Source organism: Pan paniscus, chromosome 10, assembly GCF_029289425.2.
Source record: "Pan paniscus chromosome 10, NHGRI_mPanPan1-v2.0_pri, whole genome shotgun sequence".
In the NCBI taxonomy this organism is placed as follows: Eukaryota; Metazoa; Chordata; class Mammalia; order Primates; family Hominidae; genus Pan; species Pan paniscus.
Window position 1 is genome coordinate 20,470,689 of NC_073259.2, and position 12,478 is coordinate 20,483,166.

Below are 12,478 nucleotides of genomic sequence, written 5' to 3' on the forward strand. Positions count from 1 at the left end.
ATATTTTCTCTGAGTCTGTAACTTGTCCCTTCTGTCATTTTACAGGCTATTCGGAGGATCAAAGATCTTAATTTTGATGAGGGCTAATTTATCAGTTTTTCCTCTCACAAATTATACTTTTTGTGTTGAGTCTAAGAAGAAACTTGACTAGTCCCAGGTTCCACGTACTTTCTCTTACGTTCTTTCTATAAATGTTAAAATTTCAGCCAGCTGCAGTGGCTCATGCCTGTATCCTACAGCTTTGGGAGACTAAGGTGGGAGAATCACTTGAGGCCAGGAGTTCGAGGCCAGGAGTTCAAGACCAGCCTGGGTAAGACAACAAGAACTTACCTTTACAAAACATTTTAGCTGGGAGTGGTGGCATATACCTGTAGTCCTAGCTACTCGAGAGGCTGAGGCAGAAGGATGGCTTGAGCCTAGGAGTTTGAGGTTACAGTGAGCTATGATCAAGCCACTGTACTCCAACCTGGGTGAGAGAGCAAGACCCTGTTTCTAAAAATAAACAAGTAAATGTTAAAATTTCACATTTTACATTCAAGTTTATGCTTCGTTTTTGTATAAGTTAACTTTATATAAGGTGTGAGACATAGGTCAGGTTTTCTTTATCATCAACGGATGCCCGGTTTCTTCAGCACCATTTATTGAAAAGGCAATTTTTCCTCCATTGAACACTTTCTCCTTTGTCAAGAACTAATTTGGATATATTTGTGTGGGCCGGCTTCTGGATTCCCTATTCTAGTCCATTAATCTTTGTGTCTATCTCTCTGTCAGTGTCATACTCTGTTGATTACCTCAGCTATATAGTAAGTCTGAATATAAAGAAGAGTAATTTCTCCCACTCCATTTTTATTTTTCAAATTATTTTGAAAAATAAAGGTCTAGGGCCTTTCCCTTTTCATATAAATTTTAGAATAGGCTTGTCATATTCTAAATTGTCTACGTGAAACTTGCTGATATTTTGACGGAAATTATGATAAACATATAGATAAATTTAGGGAAATTGATATCTTAATTATGTGGAGTTTTCCAGTCCATGAAAATGGTATGTTCGCACCAAGTATTTAAGTTTTCTTTGATTTTTTCCTCAATATTTTATAATTTTCACTACAGATCCCATACATGTTTTGTTACATTTATACCAAAATATTTCATTTTCTTTTAAGAAATTGTTAATAGTATTACATATTTTAGTTTCCACTTGTTCTTTGTCAATATATAGAAATACATTGAGTTTTGTGCACTAATCATTTATCATAGATTCTGTGACCCTATTAAACTGCCCTGGTGGGGGTGGTTTTTTGGAGATTTCTTGGAACTTTGTATATAGACATGATGTCATTTGCAAATAGACATAGATTTATTTATTTCCCAATTTGTATTATTTTTGTTTCTTTTTCATGCTTTGTTACTGCAAAGGCTAAAATTTATAGTACCATGTTAAATAATAGTGATGGAAATAGATATCCTTGCCTTGTTTCTGATCTTAGAGGGAAAGGATTCAATCTTTTACCATTAAGCGTGATTTTTGCTGTAGATTATTTGTAGATACTCTTTATAAGGTTGGAATAGTTGCCCTCTATTTCTAGTATACTGAGAGTTTTTATCATATATAGAAGTTAAATGTTGTTTAATGCTCTTTTCTGTGTCAACTGATATGATTATGTAATTTTTCTTCTTTAGTCAGTTGTTTCGATAAATTATGTTGGTTGATTTTTGAATATTGAACATATTTGCATATGTGGAATAAAGTCCACTTGGCCATGATGTATTATGACATTTGGTTAAATTTGTTAAGATTTTATTGAATTCTGCTTTTGACTAGGATATGGGTTACAGATATGTGGAAGCTATGACCAACAGATTTCATTTTTCCTGTCAGGTGTGGACTGCCCTAATTGTGTAAAGGTAAAAGTGATTTTAGGGGTACTGGAAAGGGTCTTACCATAATGTTCTCATGCTTTCTGATGACTAAAAAATTTTAAGAAGGAATAAATTATTTTATTCCACAGTCAGAAATAAACAACTTGAAATTTAAAAATCTATGGGCAAAATAGTATATTGGCATGTTTTATTTAACCCTGGGGGAAGTAGTGATACAGACATCTCCAACTTTGGCTACCGTGAACAGCAATGTGTAGAAATGTTGGCTATTTGCCACTCCCCCTTGTCACCCATTATCCCTCTATTTCTCTTCTCTGACTCTTTCTTTCATTTTTCTTTTATTTTAGGTTTAGGTTCAGGGGGTACATGTGGAGGTTTGTTACATGGGTAAATTGAGAGTCATGGGGGCTTGATGTACAGATTATTTCATCACCCAGGTATTAACAGGTTATTTCATCACCCAGGTAATCCACCACCTGATGGATAGCTTTTCATTCCTCACCCACCTCCAACCCTCCAACCTGCCGTTTATTGTTTGCTACTTTGCAGGTCCTGGTGTTTATTGTTCCCTGCTTTGTGTCCATGTATACTAAATAATTAGCTCCCAATTATAAGTGAGAACATGTGATATTTGGTTTTCCGGTCCTACATTAATTCACTTAGGATAATGGCCTGCAGCTGCATCCATGTTGCTTCCAAGAACATGATCTAGTTCCTTTTCATGGCCGCATGGTATTCCATGACATATGTGTAACATATTTTCTTTCTTTTTTTTTTTTTATTATACTTTAAGTTTTAGGGTACATGTGCACATTGTGCAGGTTAGTTACATATGTATACATGTGCCATGCTGGTGCGCTGCACCCACTAACTCGTCATCTAGCATTAGGTATATCTCCCAATGCTATCCCTCCCCCCTCCCCCCTCCCCACCACAGTCCCCAGAGTATGGTATTCCCCTTCCTGTGTCCATGTGATCTCATTGTTCAATTCCCACCTATGAGTGAGAATATGTGGTGTTTGGTTTTTTGTTCTTGTGATAGTTTACTGAGAATGATGGTTTCCAGTTTCATCCATGTCCCTACAAAGGACATGAACTCATCATTTTTTATGGCTGCATAGTATTCCATGGTGTATATGTGCCACATTTTCTTAATCCAGTCTATCATTGTTGGACATTTGGGTTGGTTCCAAGTCTTTGCTATTGTGAATAATGCCGTAATAAACATACGTGTGCATGTGTCTTTATAGCAGCATGATTTATAGTCATTTGGGTATATACCCAGTAATGGGATGGTTGGGTCAAATGGTGTTTCTAGTTCTAGATCCCTGAGGAATCACCACACTGACTTCCACAATGGTTGAACTAGTTTACAGTCCCACCAACAGTGTAAAAGTGTTCCTATTTCTCCACATCCTCTCCAGCACCTGTTGTTTCCTGACTTTTTAATGATTGCCATTCTAACTGGTGTGAGATGATATCTCATAGTGGTTTTGATTTGCATTTCTCTGATGGCCAGTGATGATGAGCATTTTTTCATGTGTTTTTTGGCTGCATAAATGTCTTCTTTTGAGAAGTGTCTGTTCATATCCTTCGCCCACTTTTTGATGGGGTTGTTTGTTTTTTTCTTGTAAATTTGTTTGAGTTCATTGTAGATTCTGGATATTAGCCCTATGTCAGATGAGTAGGTTGTGAAAATTTTCTCCCATGTTGTAGGTTGCCTGTTCACTCTGATGGTGGTTTCTTTTGCTGTGCAGAAGCTCTTGAGTTTAATTAGATCCCATTTGTCAATTTTGGCTTTTGTTGCCATTGCTTTTGGTGTTTTGGACATGAAGTCCTTGCCCATGCCTATGTCCTGAATGGTAATGCCTAGGTTTTCTTCTAGGGTTTTTATGGTTTTAGGTCTAACGTTTAAATCTTTAATCCATCTTGAATTAATTTTTGTATAAGGTGTAAGGAAGGGATCCAGTTTCAGCTTTCTACATATGGCTAGCCAGTTTTCCCAGCACCATTTATTAAATAGGGAATCCTTTCCCCATTGCTTGTTTTTCTCAGGTTTGTCAAAGATCAGATAGTTGTAGGTAAGTGGCGTTATTTCTGAGGGCTCTGTTCTGTTCCATTTATCTATATCTCTGTTTTGGTACCAGTACCATGCTGTTTTGGTTACTGTAGCCTTGTAGTATAGTTTGAAGTCAGGTAGTGTGATGCCTCCAGCTTTGTTCTTTTGGCTTAGGATTGACTTGGCGATGCGGGCTCTTTTTTGTTTCCATATGAACTTTAAAGTAGTTTTTTCCAATTCTGTGAAGAAAGTCATTGGTAGCTTGATGGGGATGGCATTGAATCTGTAAATTACCTTGGGCAGTATGGCCATTTTCACGATATTGATTCTTCCTTCCCATGAGCATGGAATGTTCTTCCATTTGTTTGTATCCTCTTTTATTTCCTTGAGCAGTGGTTTGTAGTTCTCCTTGAAGAGGTCCTTCATATCCCTTGTAAGTTGGATTCCTAGGTATTTTATTCTCTTTGAAGCAATTGTGAATGGGAGTTCACTCATGATTTGGCTCTCTGTTTGTCTGTTGTTGGTGTATAGGAATGCTTGTGATTTTTGTACATTGATTTTGTATCCTGAGACTTTGCTGAAGTTGCTTATCAGCTTAAGGAGATTTTGGGCTGAGACGATGGGGTTTTCTAGATAAACAATCATGTCGTCTGCAAACAGGGACAATTTGACTTCCTCTTTTCCTAATTGAATACCCTTTATTTCCTTCTCCTGCCTGATTGCCCTGGCCAGAACTTCCAACACTATGTTGAATAGGAGCGATGAGAGAGGGCATCCCTGTCTTGTGCCAGTTTTCAAAGGGAATGCTTCCAGTTTTTGCCCATTCAGTATGATATTGGCTGTGGGTTTGTCATAGATAGCTCTTATTATTTTGAAATACATCCCATCAATACCCAATTTATTGAGAGTTTTTAGCATGAAGGTTGTTGAATTTTGTCAAAGGCTTTTTCTGCATCTATTGAGATAATCATGTGGTTTTTGTCTTTGGCTCTGTTTATATGCTGGATTACATTTATTGATTTGCGTATATTGAACCAGCCTTGCATCCCAGGGATGAAGCCCACTTGATCATGGTGGATAAGCTTTTTGATGTGCTGCTGGATTTGGTTTGCCAGTATTTTATTGAGGATTTTTGCATCAATGTTCATCAAGGATATTGGTCTAAAATTCTCTTTTTTGGTTGTGTCTCTGCCCGGCTTTGGTATCAGAATGATGCTGGCCTCATAAAATGAGTTAGGGAGGATTCCCTCTTTTTCTATTGATTGGAATAGTTTCAGAAGGAATGGTACCAGTTCCTCCTTGTACCTCTGGTAGAATTCGGTTGTGAATCCATCTGGTCCTGGACTCTTTTTGGTTGGTAAACTATTGATTATTGCCACAATTTCAGCTCCTGTTATTGGTCTATTCAGAGATTCAACTTCTTCCTGGTTTAGTCTTGGGAGAGTGTATGTGTCAAGGAATGTATCCATTTCTTCTAGATTTTCTAGTTTATTTGCGTAGAGGTGTTTGTAGTATTCTCTGATGGTAGTTTGTATTTCTGTGGGATCGGTGGTGATATCCCCTTTATCATTTTTTATTGTGTCTATTTGATTCTTCTCTCTTTTTTTCTTTATTAGTCTTGCTAGCGGTCTATCAATTTAGTTGATCCTTTCAAAAAACCAGCTCCTGGATTCATTGATTTTTTGAAGGGTTTTTTGTGTCTCTATTTCCTTCAGTTCTGCTCTGATTTTAGTTATTTCTTGCCTTCTGCTAGCTTTTGAATGTGTTTGCTCTTGCTTTTCTAGTTCTTTTAAATGTGATGTTAGGGTGTCAATTTTGGATCTTTCCTGCTTTCTCTTGTGGGCATTTAGTGCTATAAATTTCCCTCTGCACACTGCTTTGAATGTGTCCCAGAGATTCTGGTATGTTGTGTCTTTGTTCTCGTTGGTTTCAAAGAACATCTTTATTTCTGCCTTCATTTCGTTATGTACCCAGTAGTCATTCAGGAGCAGGTTGTTCAGTTTCCATGTAGTTGAGCGGCTTTGAGTGAGATTCTTAACCCTGAGTTCTAGTTTGATTGCACTGTGGTCTGAGAGATAGTTGGTTATAATTTCTGTTCTTTTACATTTGCTGAGGAGAGCTTTACTTCCAAGTATGTGGTCAATTTTGGAATAGGTGTGGTGTGGTGCTGAAAAAAATGTATATTCTGTTGATTTGGGGTGGAGAGTTCTGTAGATGTCTATTAGGTCCGCTTGGTGCAGAGCTGAGTTCAGTTCCTGGGTATCCTTGTTGACTTTCTGTCTTGTTGATCTGTCTAATGTTGACAGTGGGGTGTTAAAGTCACCCATTATTAATGTGTGGGAGTCTAAGTCTCTTTGTAGGTCACTCAGGACTTGCTTTATGAATCTGGGTGCTCCTGTATTGGGTGCATATATGTTTAGGATAGTTAGCTCCTCTTGTTGAATTGATCCCTTTACCATTATGTAATGGCCTTCTTTGTCTCTTTTGATCTTTGTTGGTTTAAAGTCTGTTTTATCAGAGACTAGGATTGCAACCCCTGCCTTTTTTTGTTTTCCATTTGCTTGGTAGATCTTCCTCCATCCTTTTATTTTGAGCCTATGTGTGTCTCTGCAGGTGAGATGGGTTTCCTGAATACAGCACACTGATGGGTCTTGACTCTTTATCCAACTTGCCAGTCTGTGTCTTTTAATTGGAGAATTTAGTCCATTTACATTTAAAGTTAATATTGTTATGTGTGAATTTGATCCTGTCATTATGATGTTAGCTGGTTATTTTGCTCGTTAGTTGATGCAGTTTCTTCCTAGTCTCGATGGTCTTTACATTTTGGCATGATTTTGCAGCGGCTGGTACCGGTTGTTCCTTTCCATGTTTAGCGCTTCCTTCAGGAGCTCTTTTAGGGCAGGCCTGGTGGTGACAAAATCGGTCAGCATTTGCTTGTCTGTAAAGTATTTTATTTCTCCTTCACTTATGAAGCTTAGTTTGGCTGGATATGAAATTCTGGGTTGAAAATTCTTTTCTTTAAGAATGTTGAATATTGGCCCCCACTCTCTTCTGGCTTGTAGGGTTTCTGCCGAGAGATCCGCTGTTAGTCTGATGGGCTTCCCTTTGAGGGTAACCCGACCTTTCTCTCTGGCTGCCCTTAACATTTTTTCCTTCATTTCAACTTTGGTGAATCTGACAATTATGTGTCTTGGAGTTGCTCTTCTCGAGGAGTATCTTTGCAGTGTTCTCTGTATTTCCTGAATCTGAACGTTGGCCTGCCTTGCTAGATTGGGGAAGTTCTCCTGGATAATATCCTGCAGGGTGTTTTCCAACTTGGTTCCATTCTCCGCATCACTTTCAGGTACACCAATCAGACGTAGATTTGGTCTTTTCACATAGTCCCATATTTCTTGGAGGCTTTGCTCATTTCTTTTTATTCTTTTTTCTCTAAACTTCCCTTCTTGCTTCATTTCATTCATTTCATCTTCCATTGCTGATACCCTTTCTTCCAGTTGATCGCATCGGCTCCTGAGGCTTCTGCATTCTTCACGTAGTTCTCGAGCCTTGGTTTTCAGCTCCATCAGCTCCTTTAAGCACTTCTCTGTATTGGTTATTCTAGTTATACATTCGTCTAAATTTTTTTCAAAGTTTTCAACTTCTTTGCCTTTGGTTTGAATATCCTCCCGTAGCTCAGAGTAATTTGATCATCTGAAGCCTTCTTCTCTCAGCTCGTCAAAATCATTCTCCATCCAGCTTTGTTCCGTTGCTGGTGAGGAACTGCGTTCCTTTGGAGGAGGAGAGGTGCTCTGCGTTTTAGAGTTTCCAGTTTTTCTGTTCTGTTTTTTCCCCATCTTTGTGGTTTTATCTACTTTTGGTCTTTGACGATGGTGATGTACAGATGGGTTTTCGGTGTGGATGTCCTTTCTGTTTGTTAGTTTTCCTTCTAACAGACAGGACCCTCAGCTGCAGGTCTGTTGGAGTACCCTGCCATGTGAGGTGTCAGTGTGCCCCTGCTGGGGGGTGCCTCCCAGTTAGGCTGCTCGGGGGTCAGGGGTCAGGGACCCACTTGAGGAGGCAGTCTGCCCGTTCTCAGATCTCCAGCTGCGTGCTGGGAGAACCACTGCTCTCTTCAAAGCTGTCAGACAGGGACATTTAAGTCTGCAGAGGTTACTGCTGTCTTTTTGTTTGTCTGTGCCCTGCCCCCAGAGGTGGAGCCTACAGAGGCAGGCAAGCCTCCGTGAGCTGTGGTGGGCTCCACCCAGTTCGAGCTTCCCGGCTGCTTACCTAATCAAGCTTCCAGGCTTACCTAATCAAGCCTGGGCAATGGCGGGCGCCCCTCCCCCAGCCTCGCTGCCGCCTTGCAGTTTGATCTCAGACTGCTGTGCTAGCAACCAGCGAGACTCCGTGGGCGTAGGACCCTCCGAGCCAGGTGTGGGATATAGTCTCCTGGTGCGCCGTTTTTTAAGCCGGTCTGAAAAGCGCAATATTCGGGTGGGAGTGACCCGACTTTCCAGGTGCGTCCGTCACCCCTTTCTTTGACTTGGAAAGGGAACTCCCTGACCCCTTGCACTTCCCAGGTGAGGCAATGCCTCGCCCTGCTTCGGCTCGCGCACGGTGCGCGCACCCACTGGCCTGCGCCCACTGTCTGGCACTCCCTAGTGAGATGAACCCGGTACCTCAGATAGAAATGCAGAAATCACCCGTCTTCTGCGTCGCTCACGCTGGGAGCTGTAGACCGGAGCTTTTCCTATAACATATTTTCTTTATTCAGTCCACCATTGATGAGCATTTAGGTTGATTCCGTGTCTTTGCTATTGTGAATATTGCTTCAATGAACATATGTATGAATGTGTTTTTATGGTAAAACTATATTCCTTTGGGTATATACCCAGTAATGGGATTGCTGGGTTGAATAGTAGTTCTAAGTTATTTGAGAAATCTCCAAACCGCTTTCCACAGTGGCTGAACTAATTTATATTCCCACCAGCAGTGTATAATTGTTTCTCCACAACTTGCCAGCACCTGTTATTTTTTGAATTTTTAATAATAGCCATTCTGACTGATGTGAGATGGTATCTCATTGTGGTTTTGATTTGCATTCTCTAATAATCAGTGATATTAAGCTTTTTTCATATGTTTGTTGACTGCATGTATGTTTTCTTTTGAAAAGCGTCCTTTGATGTCCTATGATCATTTTTTAATGGAGTTGTTTGTTTTTTGCTTGTTAATTTGCGTAAGTTCCTTGTAGATTCCTGATATTAGACCTTTGTCAGATGCACAGTTTGTGAATATTTTCTCCCATTCTGTAGGTTCTCTGTTTACTCTGTTGCTAGTTTCTTTTGCTGTGCAGAAGCTCTTTAGTTTAATTAGATCCAATTTGTCAATTTTGGTTTTAGTTGCAATTTCTTTTGGCACCTATCATGAAATCTTCACTAGGGCCTATCTCCAGAATGATATTTTCCAGGTTTTCTTCTAGGGTTTTTAAAATTTGGGGTTTTACATTTAAGTCTTAATCCATCTTGAGTTGATTTTTCTATATGGTGAAAGGAAGGGGTCCAGTTCTAATCTTCTGCATATGGCTAGCCAGTTATCCCAGCACCATTTATTGAATAGGGAGTCCTCTCCCCATTGATTGTTTTTGTCAAGTTTATCAAAGATCAGATGGTTGTAGGTATGTGACTTTATTTCTGGGCTTTTTATTCTGTTCCATTGGTCTATGTGTTTGTTTTTGTACTAGTACCATACTGTTTTGGTTACTGTAGCCTCATAATATAGTTCGAAGTTGGGTAATGTGATGCCTCTGGCTTTGTTCATTTTGTTTAGGATTGCTTTGCCTATTCAGACTCTTTTGTGGTTTCAAATGAATTTTAGAATAGTTTTTTTTAATTCTGTGAAAAAATGTCACTGGTAGTTTGATAGAAATAACAGTGAATCTGTAAATTGTTGAGGAGTATGGCCATTTTAACAATATTGATTATTCCTGTCCATGGGCATGACATGTTTTTTCCATTTGTTTGTGTCATCTGTGATTTTTTTCAGCAGTGTTTCATAATTCTTATTGTAGAATTCACCTCCCTGGCTAGCTATATTCCTAGGTGTTTTGTTATTTTTTTGTGTGGCTATTGTGGGGATTGCATTCTTAATTTGGCTGTCAGCTTGCATGTGGGTATATAAAAATGCTATTGATTTTTGTACATTGATTTTTTATCCTGAAACTTTGCTGAAGTTGTTTATGAGACATATGAGCTTTGGGCTGAGACTACGGGGTTTTCTAGATACAAAATTATATTGTGTGCAACAGAGATAGTTTGACTTCCTCTCCTCCCAGGTGGATGCCTTTAATTTATTTTTCTTGCCCAATTGCTCTGGCTAGGACTTGCAGTACTATGTTGAACAGGAGTGGTAAGAGAGGTGATCCTTGTCTTGTTCCAGTTTTCAAGGGGAATGCTTCCTGCTTTTGCCCATTCAGTATGATGTTGGTTGTGGGTTTGTTACACATGCCTCTTATTATTTTGAGTTATGTTCCTTAAGTATCTAGTTTGCTGAGGTTTTTTTTTTTTTTTTAACATGAAGGGATGTTGAATTTTATCAAAAGCCTTTTCTGTGTCTATTGAGATGATCATATGGTTTCTGTTTTTAGTTCTGTTTATGTGGTGAATCACATTTATTGATTCGTGTATACTGAACCAACGTTTCATCTCAGGATTAAAGCTTACTTGATCATGGCAGATTAGCTTTTTGATGTGCTGCTGGATTTGGTTTGCTAGTATTTTGTTGAGGATTTTTGCATATGTGTTCATTAGGGATATTGGCCTAAAGTTTTCTTTGTGTGTGTGTGTGTCTGCCATGTTCTGATATCGGAATGATGCTGGCCTCATAGAATGAATTGGGGAGAAGTCCCTCCTCCTCAATTTTTGTAATAGTTTCAGTAGGATTCGTATCAGCTCTTCTTTATATGCATGGCAGAATTCAGCTGTGAATTCATCTGGTCCAGGGATTTTTATGGTTGGTAGGCTTTTTATTACTGATTCAATCTTGAAACCCATTATTGATCTATTCAGGGTTTCTATTTCTTCCTGTTTCAATCTTGGGAGGTTGTATGTTTCCAGGAATTTATTCATTTCATCTAGATTTTCTAGTTTGTGTGCATAGAGGTGTTCATAATAGTCTCTGAGGGGTATTTTTTTTTGTATTTTTGTGGGGTCATTGGTAATGTTCCCTTTGTCATTTCTGATTGTGTTTATTTGGATCTTCTCTTTTTCTTTATTAGTCTGTCTAGCAGTCTATCAGTCTTATGTACTGTTTCAAGGAACCAACTTTAGTTGATCTTTTGTATGGTTTTATATGTCTCAGTTTCATTCAGTTCAGCACTGATTTTGATTATTTCTTTTCTTCTGCTAGCTTTGGAGTTGGTTTGCTCTTGTTTTTCTGGTTCCTCTAGGTGATGTTAAGTTGTTAATTTGAGATCTTTATAGCTTTTTGATGTGGTCATTTGGTGCTATAAACTTTCCTTTTAATGTTGCTTTAGCTGTGTCCCAGAGATTCTGGTATGTTGTGTCTTTGTTTTTATGAGTTTCAAAGAAGTTCTTGATTTCTGCCTTAATTTCATTGTTTACCCAAAAGTCATTCAGAAACACGTTGTTTAATTTGCATGTAATTGTATAGTTTTGAGTGATCTTCTTAGTATTGATTTCCATTTTCATTGTGCTATGGTCCAAGAGTGTGGTTGGTATGAATTCGATTTTTTTGAATTTGTTGAGAATGGTTTTATGGCTGATCATGTGGTTGATTTTAGTGTATATGCCATGTGCAGATGGGAATGGGAAGAATGTATATTCTGTTGCTAGATGGAGTGTTTTTTAAATGTCTGTTATGTTCATTTGGTCAAGTGTTGAGTTTAGCTCCCAAATATCTTTGTGAATTTTCTGCCTTTGTCTACTACTGTCAGTGGGGTGTTGAAGTGCCCCACTTTTACTGTGTGGTTATCTAAGTCTCTTCATAGGTCTCTAAGAATTTGTTTTATATATCAGGGTGCTCCAGTGTTGGGTGCATATATATTTAGGATAGTTAGGTTTTCTTTTTGAATTGAGCTGTATATCATTATATAATGCCTTTCTTTGTCTTTTCTGATCTTTACTGGTTTAAAGTTTGTCTATAATTAGAAACGGAAACTCCCGTGTTTTTGTTTTGTTTTCTGTTTACTTGGTAGACTCTTTTCTTCGTCCCTTTACTTTAAGGATATTGGTGTCATTGAATGTGAGATGGGTCTCTTGAAGACAGCTTACAGTTGGATCTTGCACCTTTATCCAACTTGCTACTCTGTGCCTTTTAAGTAGGGGCATTTAGCCCATTGACATTCATGGTTTATAGTGATATGTGTAGCTCTGATCCTATTATCATGTTGTTAGCTGGTTGCTATGCAGACTTGATTGTATAGTTGCTTTATAGTGTTAATGATCTTTTTACTTAAATATGTTTTTGTGGTAGCTGGTAATGGTCTTTAGTTTCCATGTTTAACACTCCCTTAATGATCTCTTGTAAGGCAGGTCTGGTGGT

The 12,478-nt window shown here is 38.6% G+C and overlaps 1 long non-coding RNA gene across 1 annotated transcript in view; it reads left to right on the forward strand.

Moving 5' to 3' along the window:
* Nucleotides 1-203: 203 nt before the first annotated feature.
* LOC134728433 (uncharacterized) overlaps nucleotides 204-12,478 on the forward strand; it is a 138,181-nt gene continuing 125,906 nt past the window's right edge. Inside the window, exon 1 of the long non-coding RNA XR_010108814.1 lies at nucleotides 204-310. This is a non-coding gene — a long non-coding RNA (uncharacterized LOC134728433). The remainder of the gene's footprint in view (nucleotides 311-12,478) is intronic.